At 39.1% G+C, this 25,352-nt stretch overlaps 1 protein-coding gene across 1 annotated transcript in view; it reads right to left on the reverse strand.

Moving 5' to 3' along the window:
• MAST4 (microtubule associated serine/threonine kinase family member 4) overlaps positions 1–9,675 on the reverse strand; it is a 152,784-nt gene extending 143,109 nt beyond the window's left edge. Inside the window, exon 1 of the mRNA XM_042825542.1 lies at positions 9,649–9,675. The gene's annotated coding sequence lies outside the window, so the exon portion shown is untranslated. The remainder of the gene's footprint in view (positions 1–9,648) is intronic.
• Between the last annotated feature and the right edge of the window lie 15,677 nt (positions 9,676–25,352).

The raw sequence follows: 25,352 nt of genomic DNA on the forward strand, positions 1-25,352 counted from the left end.
GCCCTACAACATTTGGGAGAAGGGACAGAAATTATCTGCTTACCCCCCACTTTGTTATGAAACAGCAGAGAAGAAAAGTGCATGATGGCAGGAAAGCACATTAATGCCAGGATAGAGCTGCCAGAACATGGGAAATAAAGGCTTGTTGAAGACTAAAGAGGCAGAATTAGCTGATTAGGACTTGCAGAACAGAAAGGTATCTAGCCAAAGAAACACCTTCCTTCCCCAAACCTGCAAGAGGAGAGCTCAGCCCAGCTGCTATACGCAGGAAGCATCCACACATCTATTGCCCAGGCCTCTGGGCACACCTTATTCAGTTTCTGCTGCCTCAAGTCTCATAATGAGCCACTGACCAGACCTCATGTTCCTTACTGCTCCTTTAAAACCAAGAGTTACCATCCATTCTCCCATGAAAAAAACAGTCTGCAACCAGGTTCCTGGCATGTCTATTCTTGTGTGAAAACTACATTTCCAGAGCAAGTCCTACAAGCTCAAAACCTGACTCAGTATCCCTGCCCTGGATTCCTGCTGACTCCTCCCAGAGAACAGACCTGTAAGACAACACTCAGCTTTAAGCAAAGGTTGGAAATAAAAATGGAAGGAATACTTCCAGCAAAACACAAGCATGTCAACAACTGCATTAAGACAACCAAATTTTACTTTCTCAGAGGGCAAGCATGACTTGTGGAGTGGTATATTGGGATGGAGGAAAATCAACAGGATCCAGAAATTTTAGGCAGATGGAGACAATGGTAGAGGTCAAAATGGCCAGGGACTCAAATGTTATTCAACATTTCCCCAAAAGGCTTGCCAACAAGAAACAGACATTGTGACAAAGTAGGTACCACTTCCAGCCATGGAGAGTAGAGGCCCTGACGGATAACAGATACAAATGCATGAATATTCTTTACAGTAAGCAACATCACTGGTTCAGAATACTGACAGTAAATAAAATGTTCAACTTTGCATTTGATAGGAGTGAGGAAGGGGAAAAAGGGCTTACCTTTCCTCTCTGACTCAACAGAAATGGCTTACTGGGATATCATGATCTTGACACCTCTAGGAAGTCAGCCTGTACTTTACATAATGGAACTGTGATAATACTAACAATTTCAAGAGGAAAGTCTGTAATGCCAGAAGATGCAGATCCCTGCTGTTCAGCAACTGCCTCTTTTACCTAAAAGCTGTTATTTAGAATACAGGTGATTTCATTGTTACTAGAGGAACAAATATATTGTGCAGAAACTTGAATGGTTCTTTCCGAACCATACATCTATTCATAGGTTATTCTTCATCTTTGATCTCCACACACACACAAATAGTCATTAGAATTCTCTAAGCAGAGCACAGCTTCATCAAATAATCATGTAAGCTTTCCAGAGCCCTACCATGACCCCAATCCAACAGAGGCTAAGAGTGTGAGCTTGAAATTGCATAGCCTCAGAAAGCTCTCTCTGCAGATTAAGAGATTATTCAAATGTTTGTAGCATCAATGAAAAAAAAAAAAAAAAAAAAAAAAATCAATTCATCTATACAGCACAGGTCAGACAGGATCATGCAATTCATAAGGAGAATTTCTTTAAAACAGAACTTTCTTGACCAACTTTGAATTTTCCTTAAGTGAAGAAAACTGGGATTTCCAAAATAAATATCACTGTGAAAAAGCAAAGTGAAGAAAACACTTTTCCAGTATGTCTGACATTCCCAAGTTTTGCTGTTTGAAATTCTAGCTGCACTGATCAGCGGTGATTAGTAGCATGACACTGTTTTTCTGCCAGTTTTCTCACTGGGTATATTCTCTAAGGCAGCAGAATAAAGCAGGTGGTTGCATGGTCATCTGTTGTTGGCTCTTGTGTGTGTGTTCTACTAGAACAAACTAAATTTATGATGCAAGTTTTGCTCAAAGATCAAGTGAGAGAATAAAATGCTTATTTAAAAAATTCCTGAAGCGATTATCATGAAATATTTGTTATTCACATTTGCTACTGAAAGTCAAAACACAACCCTGTAACAACAGTGTTCACCAAACCAAGCCTTCCTTAAACCTCAACCTGCCCTCAGAGCTTATTACCTCCTCTCTAGCGTCCGTTTCCCTAGCTCACTTCCTCCCTAGCTCACATTTCCACTATGAAGTTTCCTCAGCATTTTCTTTATTTGCTATACACTTAGCTGCTAGTATGTACAGAGAAACACTATGAACATCAAAAAGTGCTTGTTCAACAGGTAGTAGAGAGTACAAGGGAGGAACCAGCAGAAGCAGAGCAGTTCACCACTGAAATTAAAAGGCTGCCCAGGGAAGGGGAGTCACGTGGGAAGAGCAAGAACAGTAGGTTAGGCAGTCTGTTTTCAACAGATCTCCATCCCATTACTCTTTTTTGCTTCATTTCATAAGATCCACTATTGAAATTTTAATACAGAACTAGAGATTCTTTCTACTACTGTTTCTCTGCACGCATCTAGTTGTTTAAGAACCTCAGCACCCACCTTCTCAACACCACCAATCCCTGAGCTGTAAGATCTGGCCATCAAACATCTGAATTGAACATCATGCTCAATTAAAGATTTATTTGCATGCACAGAAATATTTAAATTCTCAAGCAAACTATTCTACTGCAAAAACATTGTTGGGTTTAGGTAACACCTGGATACACCCAGGTATTTGGCCTCTGCTCCCTGCAAGATGCATGCAATTCTCCTATCCTAAAATTCTGTAACATTTTAACAAAATCACTACTAGACCCTACACACTGATTTTACTTTTTTCTATTTCCTCTATGATCACGAATTTGATAAAGAATTATTTAAGATTATTGTCATTCTCGAATGTCCTGTCCTTGTCCAAGTACCCAAAAGTAAATTCCAACACAGTTCTGTGAAGAACCTTAGTGTGTGGTTAAGAATTGGTTATTATCCAGACATTTATTATCCAGACTTTACACTATCCAGACATCACAGCACTCACAGAACAAGAGGGCAAATACATTACATAATTGTGGTTCAAAATCTGAATGTGTCATTTTCTAGACATAAATCTGTCAGGTAACCAAAACTTCAATACTTTTTTTTTTTCCTTTTTTTTAATGTTCTAGCCTTCTGAACACACATAAAAAAATTTAGTGGACAATGCTGTAAGAAACGTATGGCCTACTAAATGCAACAAAGAATTTTAATGCACCCAAAAGTGTCATCTTTCTTCTTGAAGATGTTCATAAAGACTGTGTGCACACAGATAAGTGTGAGCTCACCAATAAGAAGGTTTCACAAAACTTAAAAGATGTTCAAAAGTAGCGTATGGATCTTCCACTGGAAAGAAAAATGATGACCTGTTCACAGTGGGGGGAAGGCTCAAAGAGTACACACAGCAGTAAAACATGAGCCAAGAGACAACACGCAAAGATCCCCAACATGGTATGAATGAACTAAGGATGCAAATGTGTGCATGTGGGAACCAAAAGAAATAGCTGAAAGACTAATTAGAGCGGCCTCTACTGATAAGTAAGGGCATAACTAACAGCAATAAAATGCCAAAGGATATACTGTTTACATCAAAACCAGGCACATGCTTTCCACAGCACAGAAGACTTGTTTGCAGAAGACCCTATGCTGCCAACAGAAAAATGGCAATAAGGCTACAGCACGTGCCATTACTCTTCCTGTCAGCCCAACAGAACTTTAAAATGAGGAAATGCAAACAATGGGCAACAGACTTGTGTAAAATTTATGGAGGCTGAAGCAAGAAGGACTGTGAGGAAAAGAAATGTGCTACAGTAACTGCTGGTTCAAAGCATACAAAATACATGTCCAAAAACCCTTTTTCCGTCGTCAGTCACAAGAACTGATAAGGACTCAGCAGCTCATGACCCCTGTCCTCCATGTCATACCCAAGTGATTTTGGCCAGACAGATCTGAATTCATTGTTCAGAATTTTCATTAAAAAAGCTCACTATGTTAGCAGTAATGCATATATTAAGTGGATTTATAGTTCACTAACAGATCTCAAAAGAAAAAAAACTGTCAGTGGAGGAATTTCCTTTGTACAGAATAAATTATTTTATGAGTTCATAGACTCTTATGGTCTGCTTGATGCTATTCAACATTTGCATCAGTGACCCAGAAATGATATTTACAAGTCACTGCTGAAAGTTCAAACGTGAAACACTGCATAAATACTGAACACTGAAAACACTGTCACATACAAAATGATCAGGATCTCTCTGTAATTTGCGCTCCTTTAAACAAATAATTATTAAGTATCTGGAAACTGAGGAGTTTGCACTGCACTCAGAAAGCCAACATCACCAGCAGTAATTCAGAGGTGTTTAGGAGACATTATGCTGCTCTCACAGAAGTCACTAATAGAAACAGTAACAACAGAGATGGAAATAGAATTCTTCCACCCACATGTGATCCTACATCAATAAATTGGGCTTGTTGGAAAAAAAAAAAAACAAAAAACAACAGAAAACAACAAAATCCTTTTTTTACACATCATGAGGAGGGGCACCGAGACACAGGTGTGGTAGAGTTGAGCTAGTCACTGGCATGAAATCATCACAAAGGTCCACCACCTGGTAATAATAAGTAACATGTTCTGACTTAAAATCTTAAGATGATAGCAGTCTCCTAAATAACTTAAATTTTTTCTTTTTATGATTAACAGTGATATTTACTACAAAGGTACCAAATAATTAATTATGACTCAATCATCTGAATGCACTAAGCAGCATCTCAGCTCACTTTAAACTCAGATGAAACAGAACAAAATGAGTGGATAAAATGGAAATGAAAATGAAATAAAAGAAGAATAAAAAGCTGTTTTTATTTTCAGGACTCCAAATCTCAAGTCTATCCCATAGCTTCCACTCCTTCCCAAAAAGCCCTCTGCTTTTGACATGCAATATACCAGTACTGTGTTACTTGCTGATGTTTAACAATTATTGACTGTAACTAAAAAAATGCCTCTGCTACAATGTCCACAGAAGTCTAACCATGGGTGTAGCTAAACAAATGCAATTCACTCTTTCGTGTATGTAATTTAGATCAGCAAAATAACTCTGAATAGCTCACAGGCAAAGAGCAATAAAATCACCTGATACATGCTTCTGGAGCACAAGGATTCACAGAGAAGTGTAAGCTGTACCCTAGCACAGACGGCATGACTCAAGCTATCCAGTTCCACATTCTAAAAGGGCCTTCTGCTGGCCTTCTTCCTTACTACATTTGCCCCTGCCACTTCCTGCCAAAGGTCAATACACCACTGAGACAAGCACAGAGGAAATCCCTGGGGGCAGCATATTGTTCAGATACATCAGATTCCTTAACTGGCCGTCAGAGGGAGTCTTTTATCAGTGTACAGTAATTTGCAGCAGAAATCACTACTCACAGAACATACACAAGCCACAGCTATAAAGGTAGACACTCTAAGGAACAAATGCATGTGAATCTCTCTCCTTGCTGTTAACCAAGCAGTTTACCAGAACACTCACCTCAGGCCAACTTGTTGGCTTCACTTCTGTACAAATATAAATAGTGTCAGCAAACTAAAGAAGAGAGCTACATCAATACAGGATTTCCAGTTCTGCGCTGCTTTGCAGTATGAATTCATTGTGCAGTCCTGGGCACAACTGTGTTATAAACCTGTAATAATTTTGATGAGATACTGCAGATTAATTTAAGACACTCAGTTTTTCCAAATAAGCACCAGATAGCAGAGGCTCTCTGCATTTTCAGAGAAAAGTATCAGAAAAAAACCTACCATGAAACAAGCACCAAAACATTCATAAGCAGAGAAAGTTTTTATTTTAATCAAGACTACAAATTTTCACTGTCTTTCATACCTCAAGACTGCATTTTGACTAGCTTTCACAATTAACAGGGAAAATACTTTGTATCTCCAAAAAGAATTATTCCTTATAATGATCTGCCTAAAATTGTTTAAACACTATCCAGTACTAGTACTGGATAACCAGTACCAGTAACCAGCACCTCCTCTACCTTACACACTTACCCTATTGAAGTCTGACTTCTTCTGAAGCACGCTGTCAATTCACTTATAGTAGATTTTTAGGTTCAAACAGCCATTCAGTGGCTCATCAGAAGATCTGTATGTTTGACATACTCATACTAGCAATGCTTAAACCTGCATTTTTGGGTCTGACTTAACATAAACCACAAATGCTTGCCCTGATAATTGAAAATATTTTGCGAAAACAAGTGAACTAATAAAAATGTCATAACAGCATATAAATAAACTCCCTCTGTAGCAGCAGTGCACAAAGTATTTTGAATAACTTTCTGATAAGGTTGAAAAAGTCAGATAGTTTTGCTGCTGGTGAGAGGACTAGCAGAAGACCCCTGATATTAATTTTCCCTCCTTGCCATGGTACCCTGCTGTTAGAAAGCTACACAATACACCAAAGAACCTGCATGAAGCTAATTGCAATCTGGATCAGTTCTGCCTGTGCTTATACAAGCACTTGTATCAACATAGCCAGTGGGTGGTCAGAGCATAGAGCATACCACTTCTTTCTGAATCAGCATCACTTACCAGAGTTTGTCAACTGTGCTACTTTAACTAACCTTTTAACAAGCCTTTGTCTCCAATTCCTTCCCAAGGAGTTGCTGTACATGTAGAAATCAAAACTGTGTTGTACAGCAGGAAGCCTGCACAGTTCAACTTATTTCCTGAGATCCAAAATGACGCTGCAGAACTGCAGCCTATAATTGAGTTGTTCCACAACAAGTTAACCAAAATAGCAACAATGTGGGGAGAAGTGGAGATGTTGAGTCCACTCCCTCTCCAAGCTTCCTCCAGTTTCTGCCATCAACGCTCTCCCATAGTTCACCTAAGACACACTGCATGCCTTGTCATCCAGCGTCTCTAGACACTTCATTTCTGGCATCCAGTCTTTGATTTCAAGATCTGGCAGAAGACTTCCATATTACCGTGCCCTTATACCTGGTGAACAAAAAGCGGGGACACTGCCGGGCTACAAGAGAAGCCTAAAAGCCTCTGACTGGGCTGAGGGATGGTTACATAGACAGGTCAGTGAAAACATATGGCGTGGTTTGCTTTTTCTTTTTTTTTTTTTTTTAAGTGAAGCCAGTTGGGTTTGTAGATCAGCAGCCACAGAGCTAGCTCAAAAGGTCAGCATCAAAGTGGAATGGCTCCACACATGGCAACAACATGTGTGCCCAAGAGCACAACCAGGATACCCTAGCTGATGAATGGCAGGTGACATTCAACAAGTGAACAATAATTGCCAACTGGCAGCAGGTTTTACATTGTGTCAGAACAAATGCCACGGATAACGAACTCAGAGCTAATTACTACTGCACAAATAGACTCCTCTGCTTATTGTTTTGCTGGCAGGAAGTCAGCATTGCCCTTTTTTTTTCTCTGCATATTTGATCAACCTAACAAAGGCAACCTGGATACCTCTCTTGGCATCAAGTTGTGTGCGTAGTTACAGAAGCCAAAGAGCTCTGCTTGGTTCAGCAGTATACAGGTAAGAAAGGGTTGCTGGCTTATGTAAGTCACATAATATGCATTTTCAACCTGTGCTTCCTCACAAGTATCTATCTTTCTATTTTACTCTCTTGTATTGCACTTGCTCCCTCTATCTGGAATCAACAGTCTCCTTTATGTTTGCCACAGAAATTGCATTAAAAATTATTCACATAAAGATGTAAGCAACACCGTATGATCCAGACAGTAGACTCTCCAAAATAGGCATAAAAATAATTCAACCTTTCTGAAAGTATTTTGTGCAGTAGTCGTTTAAGACTTACATATTGAATACAAGCTAGAAACCTTTTCCCCATACACCATTCCTCCATATTTTTCCACCAGACTGTACCAAAATCAGTAAGACAAAGCGCAAATTAAAAAAAGCAGAATTGTTCATCAATCAGAATCTTGTTATCCACGTTTCTCTTCTTGATCATGCCTCAGCCAGCTGTCCCTGCCTTACCTAAAGCCCTGGCATGACATCTGGCTTCCAGAAGACAAAACAACACATCCACACAGAACCACTGAGGTTCTTTAGATGTTTAAGGCAATTAAAACACAGAACGTACCACATTTTGATATTCAGTCTTCATATTAACATGCATATGATATGCAAATAGAGGAGTCAAAGTGACCCAGTGCAGACCTTCTGATGCTACAGCTGTTGCTAACTTCAGTACTGTGAGCTCTGATAACTAAGAAAGCAGTAATAAAGATGACAGTTTAAAATACCACTTGCAGAATCTCAACCATTTTAACAGCCAGATATGATTATGCTGATAATCAACTATTCCTTTACTACACTTTATTAAAATCTCAGCAACATTACAGAATCTGCACTTACATCTCAGTGATCAGCTATAAAAAATACGTAGATGAATGCAACCATTTTTCAAACCTGGAGAAAAGTATATAATAATATTCAACGTCAAACACAGCAAGAGTAAGCAAGGTCAGGGCTACTTATTAAAAAAAAAAGAGTCTGTAAAGATACTTTCTGCTCTGGCTGAAATCAACAGGAGTTTACTCATTACTTTACAGTCAGTTATCTTTTGCACACAGAATAGTGCTGGGCTTATATAAAGCCTCTAAAAGACACCAGTAATTCTCTTCCTTAACTATTTTTCTCTGTTACTGCAGTATCAACTACTTCACGTAGAATTAGTCTCAAAACTTTGTGCCATTTCTTAATAATTGTTTTGCTTACTATTTAGTAGAAGATTTGTGACAAAAGCTAAAGTAAGAAAACCTTCTGCAAGTCAGCAGATGCCTACAACCTGTACCTTCCCAGCAATTAGCATTTCAGTTATTCACACATGCAGCACCATCAAGCTGAAAACAAATATTTAAAAACAAAGCCAAATATCTAGCCTTTGTACAAGGGTTTAGAGGTTTACTCAAAACACGTCATCAGAAACACCATCTTAGCTGAGTACAGTGATAAAACTATAGTCCTATGTTATTTTGGGAAATAAAACAGTAGCTGAATGCAGATTAAGATATTTTAATACACTGTGATCCCAATACCTTCTTAATTATTACTATGTAATACGAAATAAAGCAAGCTTCAAAACCAAATAACTCAAAAAAGGAAAGAAAGACAAGGTATTGCAACCCATACAAAGAACACTTAAACCACAGTATCTGAGGTCATACTATTCTAATTCAGTAACAATTCACACAAGAACATACAATCTTTACATCCACTAACCAAATACTAGATTAGCAATCCTATACACTTAATAGCACTCATCTATTCTTTGTTTCATTATCCACAGGTTTTATCACAAAATTTCATATGGTAACAGTTTGACTTACCTTTGTATCATTCAGAAACAAACTAAACTTTGATTTTAACTACAGTAATCTTCAATACAAAATAAAAGCTTCAACACCAGGTCTTCTTGTCAATTTGGAAATATCTAACAACAGCTCCTCTAAGAAAGGAGGACAGGCATAAAAAAGGTTACTGCACAACCCAGTCTTCATTCAGAATCTCAATTTCTTTGTATACATCTTAAGGCAAATCACACGCCACATTTAGTCTTCATTTTAACTCCCCAAAGAGAAAAACAGCCCACTTAAGAATTGCCAAAACACATAATGAGCACATAGCAGAAGAAATTTCAGAAACTTACAGACTTCCTCTTCTTGGAAGGCTCAATTCCTTCTGAAAAAAAAAAAAAGAAAGAAAAAAAAAAGTTACATTAGAAATAAAGTCTATTTGAATTGGATGTGGCCTTTAAAAAAAAAAAAAACAACACACATATACATATATATGTATTGTAATTATTCCATTCAACCAGCAGCAGAGATGTTCAACTGCAATAAAAGAAAGATTTGACATGCACCATCTTTCATTTATTGCTTTCTATTCTTATTTGAAGTATTAACATTAGCAATGCGAAAAGTCTTGGCTGTTTTGCAGCAGAAATCTTAAATTATTTCAACCAGAAGAACCATCACAGAAAAACCTTACACTCAGAAATATGATGCACTGGTGACAGTATTAAAACTTGCAAGTCAGTGACAAAAAAATCCTAAGCTCTTCATAGAACCCACTGTTTGCAAGGGGTGTTTGCAAAAGGACTGAGACCAACTAACCGATGGATTCTACACTGAGGTGCTGTTGTGTTTTTTTTTTAACTCAAAAAGGATGAAATCCACTACAGTTTGATCAATTATAGATCGATGCAATTCTCTGCAGTCTTCTAGAAAGTAGTACTGGCATGGCAACAGAAACACCATTAGACAAATGTTTCTAACGCTTTTGCTGAGAACAGTTAAACTGCTGCTCATGAGACAGACGGGACACAGCGTGCTCGCTAAGAGGCAACTGCAGACAAACATTTTACAAGCATTTTAGCATAGAAGAAAGCCACAAGATTCATGAAATTTTGCCTATCAGAAATAAGCATGACATACGTACAACCACAATTACAGTGGTGTTACATATTGCAGAAATAACAGAATAGTTGAGGCTAAAAGGGATCTCTGAAGATCTCCCAGTCCAGCTTTGCCCCAGGCAGGGCTAGGTAGAACTGGTCACCCAGGAACGTATCCTGTTGGGTTCAAAAGTCTACAAAGATCCAAACCTACCTGGGCAACCTGTTGTAGTGTTCAACTATCCTTATTTTTTTCACATTTCCCACATTGATTTATATTCTAAATGCTACATGAGGTAGCAATTTCTTTGCAATCTTTTCCACATAGACTACTTTGAAATAAACAGAATAGCTGACTAACCTCCAGGTTACATGAAACATTGAAGACTACCACAAAGGACAGCTGCATATAAGAATGACTCAATGTTACGTGAATTGATGTCTTCAGTTACTCATTACTTTTATGTTTACTGTCAATATTCCCACAAAAGACTATTTTAAAATATGTCATATGTGCTTCACTTCCATTCCAAAGTTCCATTTCAAAAGAGAATGATGTCAAAATTCTAAAACTGTGTTCACACATGTTCTCATTTCATAGAGCATATAAATTAAGTTACAGGCACTGACTAGAAAATGCACATGAAATACAATTGAATGGATAAAAATAGTTTAGTCAGGCACCTTAGAAAAGGCTGTAAGGGAATGAATAATTATGTATTCTTTGGAGACTTAAATGGTGTGCAGTAAATAAGGCAGGGGCCGCTCACTGAGTGATAAGGATTAAAATATCAAGTAGCTACTCAATTCCTGAGCACCGCCCATCCTGTTAACTGAATGAGGCAGGAAAAAATAGTGTGAAACAATGTAATTAGAGATCATAAGGCACAGGCACAAGAGAGCAGAACAGGAGGCCTTGGTAACAAAATCTGGTGCTTCCTAGGAAGTTCCAGCAAATGTTCAGAATCTGCAATTTAAAAAAAAACATCTTTTAGCATAACGTGTTTATATACAAAAGAACAGCTACACCTGCACAGAATATTGCATTATGCAGCTGTGTAATTCCCCTAAATTGAGAATGTCACATTCATCACAAACAAAATGTAACTGCAATTTAGAACCCACGTACTTCCTTGCGTAATGTTTTTTTCTTTAATATTTACAATGCCATTGTGTTTCATTTCTTACATAAAACTTCATCTGTAATTCTAGGCATTGTCACATCATAATAGACCCTGACCACAGAAAACTGACAAAATGTAACGAGCAAGAATTGTATGTGGCTTCATAACTAATCTAACAGAATTGCAACATATACTTCAACTTTTTCTTGTAATTCAGGTTTTGACTTTTTGTTTCTGTTGTTTTGTGTGGTTTGGTGTTTGTGTGTCATTGAACAGAAAACTACATCAGTTTGGTCACAGATTGTTATTAATACAGAAAATGGCACATAACTGCCTCCAATGGGAACCTGAAGTCACACTAATCTCTCAGCTTATTCTCACGCATGCCACCCTCAGGTATTACTCTTGATCACCAAATACGATTCTAAAATTCACTGCAACTACCTGCAAGTAAAAATGTTGAGAACTGCCAAGATCTCTCAGTACAAAATTAAAAAAAAAAAAAAAAGAAAGAAATAAAACCTCAGGTATGCAACTCATGCTGGAAAACTTCAAAAAAGTTGCAGATTTTAAAATACCATGACAATGAATGCATATAAGAAAAAACGTGCTTGGTTTTTTTTTTTCTGGGTGACCTCTACATACTAATTTTTCCTATACATCACAGCATTGGTGTTGGAATGCTAGGTCATTCCTGTCTCTCATGATCATAACCACAGGGAGAAAAAAAAAAACAATCAAAAACAGTAAGTATAAAGTAGACTGAAGCCTGGCTTTCTGTCTCAAATCAGATTTAATTTTTACACCCCTTTTCTCTTTTTTTGTACATCACTTAAGACTTAGATTTTTCCAAAGACTGAATATTTGGCAGGTTATCAGCTGTGCTGGCACAGGCCTTCTGACAGCAGACCAGACCGGCAAGGATTTTGCTTGCTTTGACATAGTATACCAGAACTCTGTAACAGTCCATTCAGACAAGATTGAAAAAGTTTAAACATGCTATGCTTGGGACTAAGCAATAGATTAGGTGGAGAAGTTATTAACATGTTAAGTTCATTTTAAAAAATATAAAAATCTATACCTTTTATCAGCTAAAGTTCCAATTTTACTCAGGTTCTCCCAGCTGCTTCATTTACAGATTCCGAAAACATGAAAGCACTGAATAACACTATACCAAAAACCACCAGCCCTTCAGACTTGCAGCTCTGAAGCTCAGATCTCAGACTACAAATGTAGCCACTTGCAGTTCTCTGGCACTGCGCTGCTCTGTTTCTGAAAGGCTCAGGCAGCTAGACCCAGACCAGTTGTCCTGGTCCTGCTGTGCAGCATCCAACACAAGTCTGAGGAATGCTGTAGGCAAAAACAGCGGCGTCAAGATTTTCAGGTCAAGTACTTGCCAGATAAACCCCTGAGCATTAAAAAAAAGCCTTCAGCACCACTCGTTATGGTTCTCAAGGACCTGAACGACACCATGCTCTTCTACTCTTGCCATGGAATCCTCTTCTATGCAATTCCAGTTCTCCCTGTTTCAGGGCTGCTTCATTCCATACCAATCACATAAAGCAGTCTTAATGCACCACACTTTTGGCCTTGAAGTCCTTCATGTCTCAAAAAACGTGCTCTGAAAACATAATAGGGCTTGTCACTGGTTTAAGAGGTCTGTGCAATTCTGTGCCAAATTGCTGTGATGATGCAGAAGGACTTATGTACCAAATTTAATTGCAGCTGTCATTAGCCAGTTCAAATTCCATAATCTGTGCATTTTATCATCAGTAACGTGGTTTCACAACAACAGATGCTTTTTTGTTCATTTCAGTAATTATGGTTCTTCCTCTGGTGCTACACATCTACTCGGCATTTCAGTCTGGACAAGTCCACTCAGTGCCCCAGACTGCAGATAATCAGCCTTACTTTAAAAAAAAACAACAACAGAAAAACCCTACTCCCTGAATAAAGAACAGAATTTTTTTTCTGAATCAAAGTCCTCATGCTACAACTAGAAAAAGTGTTCAAGTAACAGAATTAAATAAAAAGATTTATGTATATTTGAATTAGAAAACCCAAAAAAAGGCTAAACTTCACCTAGTTTCTTGTAAATATGACAGCAAATCACAAAAAATTAGAATAGTCCATGTTCTCCCCAACAAGGGAGGAAGATGTCATTAGGTTATTGCTGGGCTCACTTATAAACAAACATGAATAAAAAGCTAATGCATTCTTGAGCTGCTAATGATGTAGATAGTTGTTGATACAGGTAGGTTTCAGACCTACAATTCAGTCTGTTTTAACTTAAACAACTGCAAATCTCTCACATATTCAAAGGTCTTATCTTATAGTTTTCAGTTGCCAGAGAAGTAGGCTGAAAAGCAAATGTTAATTTTTTGGAATGGGGGGGGGCGAGGGGGAAATGAAAAAATCATCAGTAGTGTGCTCTTCAGCAGGGGAGGTATTAAATGTGGTAGGATTTATAGAAGGGTTTATACCCTGTTGGCCAATTCATTTGTCACAAGCGTTGCAAGGCTTTCCACTAATGCAATATTTAATACACAATTAACGCATTGCATTAATAACAGGTTAACACTAACATTTACACAGCATTTATAGCAGCACGACACATCAGAATGGTCATGGCACACAATTCACCTTCTTATCATAACTACTGACAAAAAGAAGGATGTCTTGAGGGAGTAATGTGAAGGCTTTTCTTAAATGAGCAATTACTACGTTTCTGCTAAAAGATTTTGGAGATAGCAGATCTTGCATCTGTGTGACAGAATAAGTGAAAGAAGTAAATTAAGGAAGGTGACTAAAATAGTACACAGTTGCTATCAGGGAAAACTCATCTTGACCCATTTATAAGATTAATGTATCAAGTCACTGTATGAATCCCACTGTTACGAAGCCATTCTAAGTATCTTCTAAGCAAGACAATGGGAAGTCACACTTTTCAGCTGGCTGCTCCCAACTTCACCAACACTTCTTCAGATTCACTCAACATATTGCAAGGGGCACCGCGTGGAAGCATCAATCATTTCAAATGCTCAGAGTTAAGGTCCCAAGTGAAATGCCTCTCTCTTGCTACAATTTCTCTGTCAGAGCTGTCCTTTTGTTCTAAAACAAAATTACCACGTTTCCTGGTTCCATGAAGCCTAATACTCTGCCTCAAGAAGTGTTTTCTATTAACAATAGGGTTGAATTTTAAGAGTGTTTTTCAACTTTGAATTTCCAGCTGAAGAAAATCCACTGGTTTTCAAAAATGAGCAGAAAGCTCTTCATCACAATATCCTCACTCAGACCTGTTTTTCTTAACAACAGATGTACCCATAGAATTGCTCTGCCCAGCACACGACCCAAGCGAGTTCATGTTTGGAACGGACGTTCTTAGCAGGCCTGGTTTGACTCAGCTTGCCCACGATGCAGCACCGTACTCACTTTTCTTAGGAAAAGTACTCCATACAAACACCTAGATTTCTCTGACAACATAAGTCCCAATTAAGATCAGTTTCTGTTCCTTTCTGCTCTCGCTGCCAAGGAGACAGGCATTATGAATGCCTTACAATGAACTCTCATCTTCTACTTGACGATCAAGGTTTTCACACTCTTTTTAGTCACCCAGATGCAGCCAACAGTTTAACACAGTGGGATTTATTGTTTGTTTTGTTTAGCACGTACCCACAGTGTTTTCCCAAGCACTTTCAAGAGCAAAAACTGCTGACTCAGAAAATATCTTATTCAGAGTTCTTGCCCATCATCTACAGAACACCCTGTGAGAATGAACGCAAAGCTGCTTTTAAATATTTTAAATGTACATTTTTGGTGTACATGTACCGCATGTTAACTTTCTCCACTCTGCCACCTAAACACTAAAAAAAAAGTGTAAATAATAAACTTCAAGTCACAAATCAGCAGTAACTGCTGTATATTTCAACAGGATGTAAGTTATAAAGGAAAGGAGCTACTCAAGTTCAGATGTAACCAGAAGAGTCTGCATCTTGCTTACTTCAATATTCTGTATTCTACTTAACTCATTTATTATCTCCTCAGTTAACTTCCACACTTCTGCTGCAGGCACTGCTGACTGCCCCTTTCAAAGCACATCTGTGCAACAGCTCCATGGCTACTTACATGGGATGCAAAAGAAGGATCCAGACACCCACTTAAAGCTAGGCATTATCGACTTAAATTCAAATTAACCAGATTAAAAAGAATGTCTAACAGGCTACATGTATAAAACATACAAGAAAATGGAAATCAATATATGTACAGTATGGAAGCAATTTGAATAATCTATACATATTTCCTATAGACAAACCTGATACTATGGTGGTGTTAAGCTTTGTGATTGATAGAACTAATTTAACAGCAGTTAGATGTGTTTCGCTTTGCCTTGTATTATTCTACAAACTTTTAACATTAGGAAGTCCGAATCCTATGGAACAAGGTGGAAGGTTTCAGAATGATTATTAACAACATATCACTATTTATTAACAATACAGAATTTCCTAAGAACGACCCTATATGTTGTCTGAAGTCCCTCCAGTGATGAGATCTGCAGTAACAAAAAGAACTTCTTCTGTAAGAATCCCAGTGGGCAAGAGATACCGTAGTAATGGCAACTGATAAACAAATTTTTAAAAAATAAAAACATAAACCAAAATATTTCCTAGGTCTAGTTACATAGCTTTAACTAGCACTGCAATGTTCTGTCTGCATAAAAGCAATGTAGTTTCAGTGACGAGGAAAAATCTAATGTAATGACTAGTAGCCAAATATGTTCTGAAGAGAGTTGGGAAGCAGAAAAAAAAAAAAAAAAAAAAAACCAACTTGGCCAGAAAATATAATGTATAAAAGCACGATGAACATTCATAAGGTAAGCTGTCATAAAAAGTATATCCCCTATTCGAATACAATTTATGAATACAGAGGGGAAGGAGCCAATTTTTTAAAGAAGTGTTTGCTAGCCTGATTTACACCAACCCATTCCATCAGTATTCAATGTGAATATATTCAAAATGACATACCACAGCGGTTTTAAAAAGCGCAAAGGCTATATTCAGTAGTCTACTGGTTCAGTAAATTCAGTTAAGAATTAATGTTATTAAGCACTGTTTGAATATCTGCACACTGTTTCAAGTCTTCAGCTGAAAGCAGCAGTGGCAAAATACACCAACTCTACTTACTTTACAAAAAAAAAAAAAAAGGAACTTGGAAAGTAGATACTGCAATTAGCAAAAGGAAAAAAGAAAATCCTTAATGAGAAACAGAAATCCTTTCCCACAAGAGAAAAACTAATGACAGCTGCCAAAATTAATGTAGTAAAACTCTGTGCTCATTTCAGAGTGATCTGGTTTTTACTCCTTTCAAAGATTTGCTTGTAGAAAAATACTGCTTAGAGTTTTTACTTGTTGCCATGTTGTCTTCTATACTTTCTTAGCCCAGCCTTTCAAAACCTACGAATAACCATGTTTCTTTACCTAAGAAGTGCAAAATTTCTGAATGAATTTTCCACTTCGAAGTACACAAAAATCATTCCATCCAACTCAGCACAAGAAAATCCATGCTCCCTGCTGGCCTGCTGTTCTACAGTCTGTTTCACCCATTGGTAATATTACCACGACTGGTGGAGAAAATGCATTGACAATAAAGATTTCAGAACATTCAAGAGATTCCAGCTACCACACTTACACAAACATTTCCATCTTCATAACTTCAGTTATTATATATTAAGGGAGAAGAAGAATGAATTAAACAGAAAAATGCATCAAACACCAACTGCTGGTACAATTGTTCAGCTGAACAAATGCAAACAAAGACACAGAATACAGATACAGAAAACCTGTGTTTTGAATAAAGTCATGGGTTTCCCCAGGTTATTTCACTGGCAGAAAGCAATGGCTTTTATATGGACATAGCTCTATAAGATTTTACCCATCTCTAAAACACATAGAAAAATGCAACAACAGCATATAGTAGCTACCAGCATTGGCACTTCTCACCTCATTTCAACAGCGAAGTGAATCAAAAACTGGCTGAATGGCCAAAGCCAGAGGAAAGCGATCAGTGATGTAAAGTCCAGTTAGCTGGAGGCCAGTCATGAGGGAGTACCTCAGGGGTCAATACTGGGTCCAGCCCTGCTTTACTTCTTCATTAGCAATCTAAATGATGAGGCAGAGCGCACCGTCATTAAATTCGTGGATGACAAATAAGTGGGGACAGTGGTTGACTTATTAGAGGGCTGGGCAACCATTCAGAAGGAGCTCAACAGGATGGAGCGGTGGGCTGACAGGAAGGATTGGAACCTCATGCAGTTCAACAAGGAGAAGTGCAGAGCCCTATAGCTAGGAACAGCCCCCCATGGGGCCACCAACTGGAAGGTAAAAAAGTGCTTGGCGGTTCTGGTGGGCATCAAGTTGAACATAAGTCAATGTGCCCCTGCTGCTAGGGCTAATGGCATCCTGGACTGCATTAGGAAGACTGTTAACAGCACATCAAGAAGTGATGCTTCCCTCCTCCTCAGCACTGAAGAGACCACACCTACCACCAGTGCTGTGTCCTGTTCTGTGGCCACTAGTACAAGAAAGACATGGACAGACTGGAAAGTGCTATCAGGATGAAAAAAAAGCTGGAGGAGCTCTCTTGAGAGAGGATGAGAAGAGGTCAGGAGAGCTGGGACTGTTCATGCCTGGAAAAGAAAAGACATCCACAAATACTTGAAGGAAGGAAGCTAAGAGGACAGAGCCAGGCTCTTTGCAGTGGTGCATTGGTGCCAGAATAAAACACAGTGGGTACTAATCAGAACACTGGAGGCTCCCTCTGAGTATCAGGCAGTGCTGTGCTGTGCAGGTGATGGACCACTGGTACAGGTTGCCCAGAAAGGCTGTGGAGTCTCCTCCTGAGAGATCTTCAGAAGCGTGGGCACCATGCTCTGGCTGCCCCTGCTGCAGCAGGGGTTGCTGCAGATAGACTCAGCAATCCTGGATAATCTCAGCTATTCTGGGACTCTGTGGTGCTTGAAAATATACGTGCTAGAGATCATTATGCTCACAAGAATCTAGGTGCCTTCCTTTTACCAGTGTCAGATCATGATAGCTGACAATTCTGTTAGAATTCTATGAGTATGTTCAGCAGCTGTTGCTAAACTGCTGTCAAAATCAGTAACTACAACATAAACTGATTAAACTCGTCTTCAGCATGAAAGACTTCCCCACATTTAGGCTTTAGCTGCAGGAATTTTTGTTAGACATTTTGCACAGGATAGAAGGGGCTAAAAAAAATCCATGTATGTTTATTCTTTTTCCCAAGAACAATTGCCATTAGCAAGACATTATCCTTGTTCTCCACCTCAAAACACTCACAACCATCAGCTGTAACTGATCATGAATGGTGAAAGGGAAAAACTACACTAACCAAGTTTTGGCTGCACTGATGAGAAGAATTGAGGCACAAGTTTTGCAAAGGCACTGCTCACCTCTAGGTGTCACAGAGCTGAGGTTAGCAGCTGCTCTTCACACATAAAAGCAAGGAGATGATTCTGGTCCAAATAGAGCAAAGAACAAAAATAGCTCATTTTTCCAACAAAACTGTTACACACAACAGTACAGACAAAACATCACTTGTTTCTTTTAAAACAAACAAACAAAAAAAATAATACCCCACAACCTACAGCAGACAATAGAAATATCTCTTCTAGAAAAATCCAGTTACATACTTGTTCTTTTATTCAATTGAAATGTCTTGTCCTCTTTATACAATTAAAGGTCTCAAAATCAAAGATTTTGCTTAATGCTGACATTTCAATCAGTATTTATAAGCTCCATTTTTTTTTTTTTTCAGTTCAGATGGCCCACGGCTTACTGGTAATATACTCTGCTGATGTGGAAGAAAGGATCAAATTCGAGGGCAAGGATCACACCAGAAAAAAATGAGACTTGCTTTAGAACTGCAAGGTAAATATTAACCTGCTTGCCAAAACATACGTTTCTATTTTGCCCACTTCAAAAGCATAGACTCATGCTCACTGCAACAACATGAATATTAGTGGGTTTCTACACAGCTTTAAATGCCCTCCTATAACCACGCTAATTTCGGCCACCCCCCAGAAGAGAGCACTGGGAAGCAACGTTTTGTCTTTTCAACTAATATAAACTTCAACAGGCTCTTTATGGTCTTCTTATCACGCACCCGCTTTCCACTTCTTTTCCTAATGGTTTGCCACACTTGCTACTTAATTGCAAAGGTCTACTGTCATTAGAATAGTCAGGTTGGAAGAGACCTTCAAAGATCACCTACTCCAACTGTCTGGTCACATCAGGGCTAACAAAAAGCTAATATGTATTACTGAAGACACTGACCAAACCACTTGAACACGGACACAGAGGGCATCAACCACCTCTCTAGGAAACCTGCTTCAGTGCCTGACCACCCTTCACATCAGAAGTGTTTCCTGATTCCCAGCCTGATCCACCCCTGCTGATTCCCATGCTGCCATTCCCACTCTGCCATCAGTTCCCAGCAGCAGAACACCTCTCTCTGTCTCCCCTCCTCAGGGAGCTGCAGGGAGCACTGAGGTCATCTCTTGGTCCCTGCTTCTCTGGGCTGGGCAATCCCAGTGCCCTCAGCCCCTCCTCATATCAACTGCCTTCCTGCCCTGCTGCACCAGCTGTGCTGTCCTCCTCCAGACCCTCTTAAGAACTGTAAACACCCTCAAATCTCCACACATTCTTCATGGTGATGCCAAACCAAGGCTAAGCATGCAAACGAAAACCTTCCTTGCCTGCTCCAAGCCCCTAGGTGCCGCTCTGTAACAGGTATGAGGCAAGGCCCATCAGTGGGTGGTAACAGCCCACTCAGTCCAGATAAACTAACAAAACCAAAGCAGGAAAAGCCTTCCCCCAACATCAAGAAGAGATCGAGCACTAGTTGTAGGTGATTCTTTCCTGCAGGGAACTGAACGTCCAATATGCTGAGCAGACCCACTTCTTAGAGAAGTCTACTGTCTTCATGGGGCTCAGGCAAGGGACGTCACCAGGAAACTACCTAGCCTGGTATGACCACCAAGCTGGTACGACCACTGTCCATCCCTTATTGCTTTTCCATACAGGGAGAGATGAAGCAGCTACACATGGATTGAGAGCTATCTAAAGGGACTTCAAGGTTCAATGGCTGAAGGAACTGAATGCACAAATCATCTTCTCTGCCTTCTGTATTGGGTAAGAGCAAGTCGAAAGCCTCTGGGTGACAGTTAGAGATCAAGGTTGCAAAAGGAGCCCTATGATCCATGTCTACTACAGCCCACCAGATCAAGTGGAGCCTTTTGATGAGGTCTTCTACCTCCAGCAATAGGAGCTATGACAATTGCAAATGCTCATCCTGCTGGGGGACTTCACTCAACCAGACATCTGCTGGGAAAGTAGCATAACGAGATGCAGGCAAATCCAAGACACTCCTAAAATGCATTGAGGATAACTTCCTCAGTCAAGTATTGGAAGGCCCCACCAGGGAGCATGAATACTGGACCTGTTGCTCACCAATGCAAACAAACTGATAGATGATAGTAGGACTGGAAGCTGCCTGGTCTGCAGCAACCATGCTATGGTTGAGTTCATGCTCCAGAAGGATGTGAGACAGGCAAAGAGTAAAATTAGGACACTAAATTTTAGGAAAGCTAGCTTCCAGCTCTTTGGAGAGCTAGTCAACAAAACACCGTGGCAAAATGCTCTCATGGGTAAGGGCACAGAGCAGAACTGGCAGATCTTTAAGGAAGCTTTTGCTGGCACACAAGAGCTCTTCATTCTGAGGTGTAGCAAGTCAGGAAAGGAAGGGAAGAGACCGGCACGGATGAACCAGGACCTGCTGGTCAAACTGAGGAGCAAGAAGAAAACACAAAGGCAGTGGAAACAAGAACAGGTACTGTGGGAAGACTGTAAGAAAGCTTGTAGACTGTAGGGATAGGTCAGGAAAGCCAATGCCCAGCTTGAACTAAATTTGGCAAGGGATGCCAACAAGGACAAGAAAGGCTTCTACAGGTATCCCAACCAGAAAAGGAAAGTCCAGGAGAGTGTACTCCCCCTAGTGAGTGAAACAGGCAAGCTGCTAACAATAGACGAGGTACTCAACAAGTTTTCTTGCCTTGGTCTTCTCAGATAACTGCTCAGCACACAGCCCTCAAATGTTTAGTTTGGTACTGGGGAAGCAACATCCTTCACACTGTAAACAAAGACCTGGTTCATGAACACCTGAGGAACCTAAACATCCACAAATCTATGGGTCCCAATGAGATGCATCCCAAAGTCCTTAGAAAATTAGTTTATGTAGTTGTCAAGCCACTTTCAATGGTATTTGAGAAGTCGTGGCAATCAGGTGAAGTCCCTAGTGACCAGAAAAAAAGCAATATCACATCAATTTTTAAGAAGGGTAAAGAAGGATGACCCTGGGAACTACTGATCTGTCAGTCTCCCTCTGTTCCCGACCTCTTCAGTACAGTCTGTTGTGACAGGATAAGGAAAAATGGCTTCAATCTTAAAGAGGGGATTATTTAGGCTGGATATAAAGAAGGAGTCTTTTCAGTGAGGGTGGTGAGGCGCTGGAACAGATGATCTTTACAGGTACCTTCCAACTCCCAGGATTCTACAATTCTATAAATACAGTGGGAGAATTACTGCTTTTGAGCACATGGCTGTGCTGTGCTAATGCACTTTAAGATGCAGTTTGCCCCCTGGCTGCCAGGACACACTAGTGGCTCCAGCTGAGCTGCTGACACCAGCCCTTCCAGGTCCTCTCCTGCCTAGCTGCTCCCCAGCCACTCATCTCCCATCTGGTGTTGTTCTATCTCAAGTGTAGCATCACATATTTTCATCTGTTGGAACTCATGCTGCTGTGCTCCAGTCTATCTAATCCTTCTGTAAGGACTCCCATCCCTCCAAAGAGTCAACAGCACCTCCCAGTTCAACATTATGAGCAAATATATTTAATTCCTACCAGAATTGGCCCTAGGAAGAATTGTGCCTAGAACTACTTCCCCTATATGGTGGGCAAAAATCTAGAAGCATCTTTAATTATCAGTCAGTACTCCACAGCAAGAAAAATTAATTTTACCCCTTCCAGAAACAATATGGCAGAAATCTCGCGATTCTCATTGATACTACATTGCTCTTCCTGTTGATGTTATCTTCTTTAACTAGCTGCAATTTTGAGTAACCACAGCGGACAAGAAAAAAAATACTGAAAGGTAATTTTTCTTTGGGGATCTGAATGCTCTTTCTAAATATTCCTTATCACCAAGGGATCATAACATTAATGTTAGTATTCTGCCATTTATCTTTTCATCTGAAAGTCTCAAAACATATGCAACAAACATCTTCTGGAGTAAACTACCAATATTAAAACTTTGCTACAGGCAGGAAGCTCATGTCTACTCAACGCCAGCTTCTTAATACTGACAGTTTCAATGAAGAAGAAAGAAAAAAAAAAAAAAGAACACTACACATAACTTGACTAAGCAGCACAAATTACTACTGTTGGAACACTTCTTAACAATTTGTAGACTCCTGAATCTGAAGTAAATCACTCTGCAGAATTCCAAGCAAGGATTCCAGCTAAAAGCCTACAGAAAGCAAAAACAGTGATAAATCCTTTTCAACAATTTATATCATTATTTGGTCTCTCAGTTACCTGCTAGCAATAAAGTCAAGTATATTTTATAGGGTGGTGGGTGGGTTTTGTTGTTGTTGTTGTTGTTGTTGTTTTCCTTTGGACTACTAACATTCTAGCCAAGCTGAGATCAACATCCAGATAATCTTTTGGTTTATTACCATTTTATAGTCAATTTCATCCCACTCCTTGTCCAATATGGCAGATGGATTGTTCCATGTGAAACTACAGTAAATCACGTCAGCAACTGTATTAAGTTTGTGCAAACATTACATTTTTTAAATTCCCTTTTACCTGTGACTGATCATCCTGTTTACACTGTTAATAAGGTCTAGCAGGGTAAATGGAAGTTATTTGAATTTGTATCTCTATCTAATAGGTTTGTTTGAAAGATTCTGTCATGAAAAAACTAATAAGTAATAGAAATAACTTTTCAAAGGCACAGAGATTTCTTATGTGACATGTAAAACTGTCATTTCAAGGACCTCCCCACTGCCCAAAAGGATAAAAAAGGAGATTTCAATTCCATCTTTTCAACATTAAATTAGATATTAAAGAGTAGACAGTAGATAGTTTCTTCTCTACACTATCTGTTGTTAAACCAGCAGGAGGCAACCCAAACTCAGAGTCTACAGCAAGGAATGGTATAAAAAATTTATCCCAGTTCCTATATTGATTTGTAAGAGTCATCTGACAGGCTAGGTTCAGTGGTTCTCACCTTTCCTGCAGTCATGCCAGCAAGACCAAAATATGCAAGTGAAAAAAAGTGCACTAGTATATTTTGGAAAGTTATTTTTCATTAGTAAAGTATGCACATGCAGAATAAATACGAAATACTTCAGAGAGAAAATAAAACTGACTTTTTGATGACACAAAACTTACCTCAGTACGCTTGAAATATTTCCTAATACTAGCTATTTTTCCCCTTAATTTCATGGTTCTATCTACTCCAAACCTTCAGTGTCCACACTATGCAGACTTCCCACACCACACTTAAAAGAGGATGCAATTTAACCATACCTTAACTTCATAGTTCTGCATTTCTGAAGGATTTGGGTTTGGATTTTTTGTTTGTTTTTTGTTTGTTTGTTTTAGTATGTTTTTGTTTTTGTTTTTTAATATACTGTCATTTACATTGCTCAAACAATTTCTAGTACTATTTCTACAACAGCTATTTCTATTTTTAAAACCAGGAGACATGCAGGCACATGAATGAAGGCCAAGCATTTGAAGTAACAGCTGCAAACCTCTAATTATAACTTGGTATTACTTTCTATAAAACTAGTGTTTTAGTTAAGGAGAAAGAAGAATAATGTAGATTTATTTTGTTTCCTTTTGGGGAAAGAAGATTACAAAATCAATCTAGTATAATTAATAACAGGTGACCAAAATACTTATTTGTCCAAGAATTACAACAATGTCAACTTCTAACTTGCCAAAGAGAGCAGCCATTTCTACCCTCTGAGTGCAAACTATATTCTGCGTCTATTTATATGTCTGCCAGACTCTCTTACCTTTGGTAAATAAACTTCTAGCAATCAATTGGTCATCAAATCAAATACTTTCACCTGTTGCCAGAGACTAGAGTTAAGGAATAGTACTTCTTTGCAGTTCTCTGCCTTATGAATCATTTCTTCTTGAAATAAAATGAGGCAGTGCAAAAGTTACAGCAGTACCTTACACTCAAAGTTGACTGTTTCAATTTGTGCCCAATTTACTGCATAAAGTACCAAAATTCTAAGAACGTATGTGATTTAAGAAGTACTACAAACGTAGCATAAAAGAACATACAAGAGCTGCTCTGGAAGTAAAGCCTTGTGTTTTATTATGTCAGCCCACAGTGTCAGAGGCGGGTGCTTGGTAGTATGGCAGTAGAGGCTGAATGATCCTACCAAATCCCATTACGTTTTGTTGCCGTGCGACAGACAGAAGCAGCAGGGTAGTCAGACAAAATGGCATCTGACATCGAAGCGTAGAAGAAGCAAAGCTGTGTTGTTCAGTTCCTCCACACAGAAAAAATGGCATCCAATAGCATTCATTGACACTTGATGAATGTTTCTGGAGACCAAACAATGGATACGAGCACAGTGAAGGGTGGATGGTTTTTGCACATTTCAGCAGTGGTGAGAGCAACAGCAGGACATCTTTGCTGGTGCAGATCTTTATGACTGCAGCACACAAGCT

This window comes from Centrocercus urophasianus, unplaced genomic scaffold (genome assembly GCF_019232065.1).
Source record: "Centrocercus urophasianus isolate 14NV4802_14NV808 unplaced genomic scaffold, USGS_Curo_1.0 seq_25, whole genome shotgun sequence".
Lineage (NCBI taxonomy): Eukaryota > Metazoa > Chordata > Aves > Galliformes > Phasianidae > Centrocercus > Centrocercus urophasianus.